Below are 9,289 nucleotides of genomic sequence, written 5' to 3' on the forward strand. Positions count from 1 at the left end.
TAGCGTATGAGGGAATTTGAGTGATAGCTTCTGTAAAAGGTATTGTGATATTCAATTGTTTCATAAGCTCTACAAATTTCTTGATTTTCCCTACACTTTTGGATTTAGCGAATCTTTGAGGATACGGGATATGAGGTTTATACGGTGGTGGAGGCACATATGGTTCTTCTTTCTCTATGATCTCTTCGCTTTTATTTTCCTTTAGTTCGTTTTCCTTCTTAGTTATTTTACCAGGGTCTTGGTGCATGGCTGAATTTTGAATTCTAGGGTCGGTTGGTCCGTCTAATTCTATCCCACTTTGTAGGTAATAGCATTTGCATGACCTTTCGGGTTTGGTTGTGGCTGTCCAAGAAATGTACGTGCAGGGGCAGCAGTAGGTGCTTGTTATTGTGCCACTTGTGAAATTTGTGTTTCTAACATTTTATTATGGGTGGCTAAAGCGTCTACTTTGTTTGCTAATTGCTTAATTTACTTACTAGTGTGTATGTTTTGATTTAGGAAATCCTTATTTGTTTGGGCCTGGGTAGCTATGAAGTTTTCCATCATTATTTCAAGGTTTGACTTCCTAGGAGCATTTGGAGCAGTTGTGGCAGCCTTATGATATCCTGGTGGTACAGCAGGTGCTTGGCTAGGTGCATATAATGCATTATTATTTTTGTACGAAAAGTTCTGATGGTTCTTCCAACCCGGGTTATATGTGTTTGAGTAAGGGTTTCCTTGAGCGTAATTCACTTGGTCTATGGAGATTCCTGCCAAAAGTTGACATTCAGGGGGAGCATGCCCAGGAACTCCGCATAACTCGCAGTTCAGAGCTACGACAGCCACGCGGCGGCGGGTGTTATGGTCAAGTTTTCTATCTTTTGAGTGAGAGCATCTACCTTAGCATTGACATGGTCAAGACTGCTTATTTCGTACATACCGCCTTTCGTTGGAGGTTTCTCTACGGAGGTTCTTTCACTTCCCCACTGATAATGATTATGGGCCATACTTTTGATAAGTTAATAAGCCTCATTGTAGGGTTTATCCATCAGTGCACCACCCGCGGAAGCGTCTATTGTCAATCTTATGTTGTAAAAGAGATCATTGTAAAAGGTATGGATGATCAACCACTCTTCTAGACCGTGATGTGGACAAAGCCTCGTCATGTCCTTGTATCTCTCCCATGCTTTGAAAAGAGATTTGTTGTCTTTTTGTTTAAACCCGTTTATTTGGGCTCTTAGCATAGCCGTCTTACTAGGTGGGAAATATCGTGCTAAGAAAACTTTCTTCAACTCATTCCATGTAGTGACAAAGTTGGATGGTAGAGACTAGAGTCAAGCTCTAGCTCTATCTCTTAATGAGAAAGAGAAAAGGCGTAGTCTTATTGCTTCGGGGTTGACACCATTTGCTTTCACTGTGTCTGCGTATTGCAAAAACACTAACAAATGTAGGTTCGGGTCCTCTGCGGGACTACCAGAAAATTGGTTGTGTTGTACGACTGACAACAACAAAGGTTTTAACTCGAAATTATTCGCCTCGATGGCAGGGGCAGCGATGCTATTATGTGGTTCATCCTGCGAAGGGATGGCATAGTACTTGAGAGGACGATTCTATGGTCCTTCAGTCATCTTTGGTTCTACAACTGGTTCGGGAATAGGGATATTAGGATCGGGAAGATTTTACTTAATATGGTATTCTTGTATTCGGCGTTCTAATCTTAGATAACACTCTGGTTCATCGATCGGTAGCTTTAATTCCTTGCCTTGAGAGCGAGTACTTGGCATACAATCGACAAATTTAAAAGGGAAATAATTTTGTTTGCCTTAGTCTATACTGCGCAACACTGGAGTTACGATATTGACTTAATTAGTCCCCGATAGCGGCGCCAAAAACTTGATCGCGACTTAGTATGTCTATAGGATTCGTGACTGCAAGTGCACAATCGTATCGCGTAGTTTTAAAGATTATCGAACCCAAAGGACTAAAAATCGAACTTACCATTATCTAATGTTACTACGTAAATCTAAGACTGATGATTTCTCTTGGGTTTAATGGACAATGATAAATAAATATTAACGAAAGCTGAACTTTAATAGAAATATTTAATAGCGCGATATCGATATGTAATTCATCAAACTTCGGGGATTCGATAAATAGTTGGCGTAATCTTAAATGTCAAAATACTCTTCAGTAGAAATTATTGATTTAAAAGACTTTAACTCACACTCTCGTGTTATTGACTCTGACTATACTCTTAAACCAGAATGCTTCTCTCTCGCTGTCTCATTTGAATTAAAAGTAATTTTTGGAAATCAATAAATTCTAATAAAATCTAAAGTGATCTCGCTGTGTTTAGAATCAATGCCTAGTTTCTGCTATCCGGTTAAAATCTTAAACTCTCATTTTATTGATCGTAACCTTGTTTGTTTTATACTCTCGTACGAAAACAATTTTAATTTTAGAATAAGAAACTATAACCAGAAAAATAGTTTATAAAGATCAATGCCAATTATTAACGAATCCCGTTATTATGACGGTCTTTACATACCGATATCAAATGGTTTAGCCAGACATGGGTTTGAACATAAACATGCTATTACGATGATTAAACATAAGACGAAACATAAGCAATTAAAAATAACAACTAAAATGGAACCTGGAAAATAGACCGAACTGGAATTAATGCTGATACTTGAATTCAGAAAATGCCGACACGCTTGACAAATCAGGTACATAATTACAATCAAAATCAGTTCCTAAAACTAGAATTGAAATAGTCCCCCGATGTGGAAGATCTATCACTTTTACAAGTAAATATCTACTTAAAATTCTAAGAACAAAATTCTGGCTAAAAATAGAGGATCCTCCTACTGAAGACCGAAACCCTATTTATACTCCAATTCTTGCCTTGAAAATTGCCTTGAAAATCTCATAGTTGGCGTGCATTTAAGGCGGTTGGTTCAACGAGAAAGACAGAGCGTGGAGAGAAATAAGGAGGACATGGCTTTGTGGCGGGTGCCACATCTTTTAGGTGGTTGGCGCCACACCTTTGCTTGGTGGCAGGAGCCACACCTTTGCTTGGTGGTGGGCGCCACACTTGGTGGTGGGCGCCATACTTGGTGGTTTCTTCATTTTCTTTCCTTTTCCTTTCCTTTTTGCTCGCACATACACTTCTTATTTGATACATACCTGAAATAAACATAAAATACGGCATAATGCTATGGAAAATAAGTAAAAAGCAATGCAAGTAGAGTCAAATATACGATACATTTTTGCATTATCACTTATGTCATAAGTTATTCGACCATCCCATTGTATGTCACCTTAATTCTGAGAAGAAGATACTAGTTTCTAACTTGACATTGAATATGGTGCTGCCCAAAAACATACTTGAAACGTTGAAACGAAAAAGACCTTAAAATGTCTCAAATATCAATCAAATATACAATATTCATGTCGTAAACAATAAGGCGATAAGAGGTCCAAGAGATGAAATGAAACATCTGTTGAAGCTTCTAGATGATGATTACTATATACATAGTGTGTGAGGATGGAATCACAGTTCAAGATATATTTTGGACTCATCCTGATTCCATCAAGTTGTTCAACACATTCCCCGCTGTGCTTATAATTGATTCAACATATAAATCAAATAAGTATAGACTTCCACTTATGGAAACTGTTTGTGTTACTTAGAAGGATACAATTTTTTCAGTGAGTTTTGCATTTTTGGAAAGCGAAAAAGATGACAACGTTACACGGGATTTGGAAGTGTGCAAGACTATGTTGAAGAACCAAGAAAATACGTCAAAGGTCATTATAACTGATTGTGATACCACATTGATGAATTCGACTGTAAAGGAGTTTTCTATATCATATGCATTACTTTGTAGGTATCATATAATAAAAAATATGAGAGACAAACTTAATCCTACAGTACGGACCAAACAAATCAAATGCGAAGATGAGAAAATGGTCAAAGATGATATGGTAATGGCAGAATAATGGATGCCTATAACGGTGTTATAAATTCTTCTTCCACGAAGGAGTTATATGCAGAATCAATCATGCAATTTAGGAGGGTGTGTGCAGAATCACTTTTGAACTTAATGCAAGCCCAAAACTACGAAAAATAGCCTTAACAGTCGGAAGGTTATCAACCGTTGGTTCTCCACTAGAGTCATATCATCAACATATTAAATATACTACTTATTTATAGTTCTTTTATTTATTTTTGTATTTAATCCTTTTAAATCTACATATTTTTTTAATATTGTTTCTTCATTTTTAACTTAAAATTTTTTTATATTAAAAGTAGTCTATGTAACATGAATATAATATTAAAATTCATTCTTTTAATATATATAAAAATAAAAATCATATATTCAACCTATTATAAAGATCAATTTCAATATAAATAAATTATATAAAAAAAATCAAAAACAAAATAACATATATTTAAATGAATCAAAATGGAACTAACAAAATCACATAGGCTAAAAAAAAATTACCCTAATCAAATTAATATTGAAACCTAATACACTAGAAAAGCAAAACAGCACTCTCAAAATAATTTATGGAATCATTTCTAGACTCTTTCTAACATGTTTTTGCTTAAGTTTAAAGTTTGCTAATTCAAACCAATATATAAACAAATATAATAATCTACACAATCTTGCACATCAAGTCAAAAGACTACAAATCAAGTATTGTGTCCTCACTTGTTAGCACAAAATAACAAAAAACAAGTCAATGTAGTAATGTAGAGCAAAAAGAAACAAGACTACATGCATATTTGCTTAACATGCCGGCTCCACAAATATGTCAACCTTGCCAAACTGTTCATTATCTAGTAGCTGGTGGGACATTGGTTTTGACTATAAAGGCTAAAATCCAAACACAAAACTATGCTTAGACATGTGTAAACAACCTATAAAGCCTCTCCATTAATCAAAAAAGAAAAAGAAAAGTACAATTTCCATCTAGAATCACTTATGACATCATTTTGTGGATTTGGCGCCTGCTCTTCTAGATGAATGTTATATTTGAGTACCTTGTTTATTATTTTTCTTATTCATCTAGAAGGCATCGACATCAATTAATTAATCTAAACTTTTTAATCTCTTATATATATTGGAGAAAAAACTTGATCAATAAGACATTTCATAGGAAATTCTTTTTTGTTTGTATCAATAATGGCTAAAGAGTTATACTTAGGGAATGAAGAAAGTAATAATCTGCTACAAGATCAATATGATTATCATGATGATGATGAAGAAACTCTATCCCTTCGCGACCTTCCAAATTCTAGGATTTCACCTCAAAGGGGTGATTTCTCCAAAGAAGATGGAAAAAACTCAATATCCAATTACAACAAGGATCACCATGACGACGATGATGATGATAATTTGTTTGAGTTTTTCAGCGAAGAATTCACGACTTCAACAACTCATGACAACATAATCTTCTGTGGCAAGCTCATTCCCTTCAAAGATCATCCAAAAGTTGTGGTTCCAAGAGCAAAACCGATCACTTCAAGTTCAAAGTCCAAGAAATGCAATATTGATGAGGATGATATTGGTAGGTTGAAGGTTAAGAGTTTTGCTTGTGATTACACATCAATGGGGGGAAAGGTTTCTTTGGTGAGGTGTGCGACAAAATCTCGATGGTTTTTGTTTTTGTTTGGGATGTCGTCGAGTTCGAGGTTGTCTTCCAAGGAGATGCAACTTAGTGATATTCGAAATAGACTGAGCAGGAGGGAGCCCACGGCGATGTTTCCAGTGGCGGCCGGGAATGGGGAAGAGGTTGTGAAGAGCGAGAGGAATGAGAATAGTAAAGGGGTGTGGAAGATGTTGAAGTCAATTTCAATGGTTTTAGGATGCAGTGGTAGTAAAATTGCTAATGATGTAGTGAAGGCTGCTTTTGTATGAATATGATGAAATACTTATATGCCTCTTCATATCTTTAACCAATCAACATATCATATATAATATGCTCAAAAGAGATAGAAATGGCACTGGAGAGGAGAGGTATATAGTTCTAAGAATTACCCTGCTAGCGTGAGGAATGTAAGAGGATTTTAATATTTAAATATATGAATAGAAAATGATCTTTTTTTACTGTTTGACTAGAACATAGAAATTGAAAGACCAATTCTTCCCATTAGTAAGAAGAAAAATTGAAAAGGAAAATTTTATGGTAAAAGTCAATTTTTTGAAAAAGTCATTATTCTGACCAATCAAAATTATGCTCTAAACCCTTCAATTGCCACGTAGGATTTTATCATGCATCCAAATTTATATGAAATCTCATATTAGTTTAATATTGTAATTAAATCCTCAATATTTTTATTTTTTAAATATCAAAATTAATAAAACAATTGTCTGGTATTTCATTAATTTCATCTTCTTTTCCAATCAACTTCATCTTCGTTAACTTCATCTTCTTTATCCCAACCTATAGAACTACCTACATTCATCTTCTTCTGCTGCAATTGTAAAACGTGTTTCATCTTATTCTTTCACCATTGTAAAACGAGTATTCTTCCCAATACTGTTCAACGAGCTGTCGCTATCGGGATTTCGGGAGCGAGGAAATCAGACAGATCGAGGAGAAGAATGCCTCTACTCGAAGAGAAAAGGAAAAACAGAAGAGTCACCATCGAATTTTATTGGATTTCATCTATGGGAGAGGAGAGGGAAAATAGTCGATAAAACCCCCAAAAAAGAAAATGTGCACACGAGAAGTGCAAAATTACGGATAAAGAATTGGTCTCGCAACTAAGACTTGGGTTCGGAAGTCGATTACGCAAGGGGAATGTATTATCACCCCTCACATCCATGGTACTCCATGGGAATCATTTAGGTTGTCCGTGTACGTGGGTATTTATCTCGCTTATTTGTACTTTTATTCTTATTTACAAAAGAGTGTGAAAGAAAGAGTTTTTGGGTTTTTCATTATTGTGCTCGCCAATGATTGTGGCCCTTGTGCCTACGTATCACTCATTGGGTGATGAGGAATCAAAGTTTCGTAGTTCGGAGTAGAAAATATTTGTGTGTTGGTTGATTTTACCTTTGAGAAAAGGGTTTTCGGAGTGGTGCCCTAAGGCACAAAAATGAGTTTGATGAGTCGATGTTAATTTTATCTTGAATAAGGATTTATGAAAGGAGTTTGAGATTAGATTGTGCTAAAGTCTACGGACGGAGGTGAAAATTCTAGACAAACAAGTCAAGCGTCTTGTGTCCAAAATGATCAGAATAAGGATATGAAAGCTTCATTTTTACTCATTCTCCACCACTTAAGGCTCGTGGCGCACAATACTAATCGTAGTTTTATTATACTTTGAATTTGATTAAGAAAATGCCGCTTGATGTTGAATTAAGGGTTTGTTTTATTTGATTATGAAATTGGGTAATGTAATGAATATACAAAGTAACCAACAAGAAAGTAAAGGGTCTCATTGTAAGGTAGCCCAAGAGAAAGTCTTGTGTGTGCGCAGGTGACCTAAGCTAACAAAGGATAGTGGTCTTACAAATATGTCTCCCTAGGATAATGTCATGATGTCATTCTTACAAACATGTCTCCCTAGGATAGTATCATAATGTCATTCTTACAACCAGTATGTGAGTTACAGATGAAATCTAAATTCAAAGACAAAGTGTCACAAGATATGGAAAGGGTAAGGTCCTCCAAGCAAAGGTCCTAAATGAGATCATCTAAGTCCAATTTAATTACAAGTGAAATGAATCTTTTTTGGTCTGATCATTTTATCATGTTTTTGTTGTTTTTAATGTATGATGACAATAATAAATATGCATGGTAATATTATGATGATAAGTACTTGAATTGTAAATTGCAGTGTAACAACATAAAAGTAAATAACAAAGTAACAATGATAATAACAATGGTTAGTGGTGACCAAAGTTAATAAAGTTAAGTATGATTAGTGGCATGTACAAGTTCAACACTTGAGGATTATCTATCCTTAGGTCAAAAGATTCAAAATATGGCGCATCAGAGGATAACTTATCACTGATGCAAAGTATTGAAGATGATCAAATGATCAACTTACAATAGATTTGTAACAATGAAAGCTATGCAAACCCCAAGTCCATCTATCAATCTCTTGACAAAAAGAATACTTTATCACTCTAGGGTTATGATTAATGAATTGATTAATAGTTAGGCTAGACAAGTTTAAATGATCAATGTACAATATAAACAAGTTAGTATAATGGTTAGAGAGTTAGTATAACAATGGAAACATAAAGAATAAAATGAAACCACAAGTTAGCATGTATCAAAGCTTCACCTATTTGTCAAATGATCCAGGTCGGTTGATATAGAGGCAACCTATTTATACTTCAAAGTATCATGAATGAGACCTTGATCATTAATTAGTAGATTTGGAGCATAGAAGGTTCAAACATCCCTAATCAAACCAATATCATGACCTAATAGACTTCATTAGCTACCAATGTTCAAGACCTCATAAGTCTATAAATAATTGCTCAAATGATATAAAATAAAATATAATAAAACAGTAGAGGCAAAAATAACATGAGTTTGTGTTGGAAATATTTTCAATAAAATAAAAACAAGTGGTAAAACAAATCAAGATAAATAGAAAATAAATGGGGTAAAAATAAACAAATCAAAAGAAAAAGAAATAAAAATGGAACAAATGCGCGCGCTGGGGGTTGACCCCCACCTTGGGGTCAACCCACTCATCCACTGGGCCAAGCACCCCTTGGTGATTCAGAAGCGCCTAAATGTAATAAAATAATAAAACAAAAAGAGAAATGGAAAGCACACGCTAGCTAGCCAATCAGAGAGGGCTAACAGATACATTCAAATTCAAAAACACGCGCAAAGGCAGCATCTTCAACCTTGAGACCTCAGAATCAAAACTCAAAACACATTTTTCCCTTGGATTTAAACATGGAATAATCACCTATGCATAATAACAAACTAACCTCCACACTCATGAGCCGTTGATTGGCTCTCAGTATGGAGTATTTTGCAAAAAATCAGAAGAACCAGTTAACCTAAAATAAAAATTAAATGAAGGATAATGATCAATCAAAACTTAAAACATGGGTTTAATGATTAGTGGATGATTTCGAGTTGATTGGTAACTTGTTTAAGTGAAGGGTGTGAGTGTAGCTACCTGATAGGAATCAGTTTAAGGTATGAACTTCGATGAGTTGGTGCAGCTCAAGTGAGGTGTTGGGAAGATGAGTTAAGGTTTGGAAAAGTTTCAGTGATGCTTAGGGAAGGATTCTGGGTGGTTGGTTTGAATTGAAAAGCT

At 35.1% G+C, this 9,289-nt stretch overlaps 1 non-coding gene across 1 annotated transcript; it reads left to right on the forward strand.

Moving 5' to 3' along the window:
• Positions 1 to 1,116: 1,116 nt before the first annotated feature.
• On the forward strand, positions 1,117 to 1,223 carry LOC127099295 (small nucleolar RNA R71). The gene has a single exon (XR_007793817.1). It is a non-coding gene; the product is annotated as a small nucleolar RNA R71 (small nucleolar RNA).
• The last annotated feature ends 8,066 nt before the right edge of the window (positions 1,224 to 9,289 follow it).

Source organism: Lathyrus oleraceus, chromosome 6, assembly GCF_024323335.1.
Source record: "Lathyrus oleraceus cultivar Zhongwan6 chromosome 6, CAAS_Psat_ZW6_1.0, whole genome shotgun sequence".
Classification (NCBI taxonomy): Eukaryota; Viridiplantae; Streptophyta; class Magnoliopsida; order Fabales; family Fabaceae; genus Lathyrus; species Lathyrus oleraceus.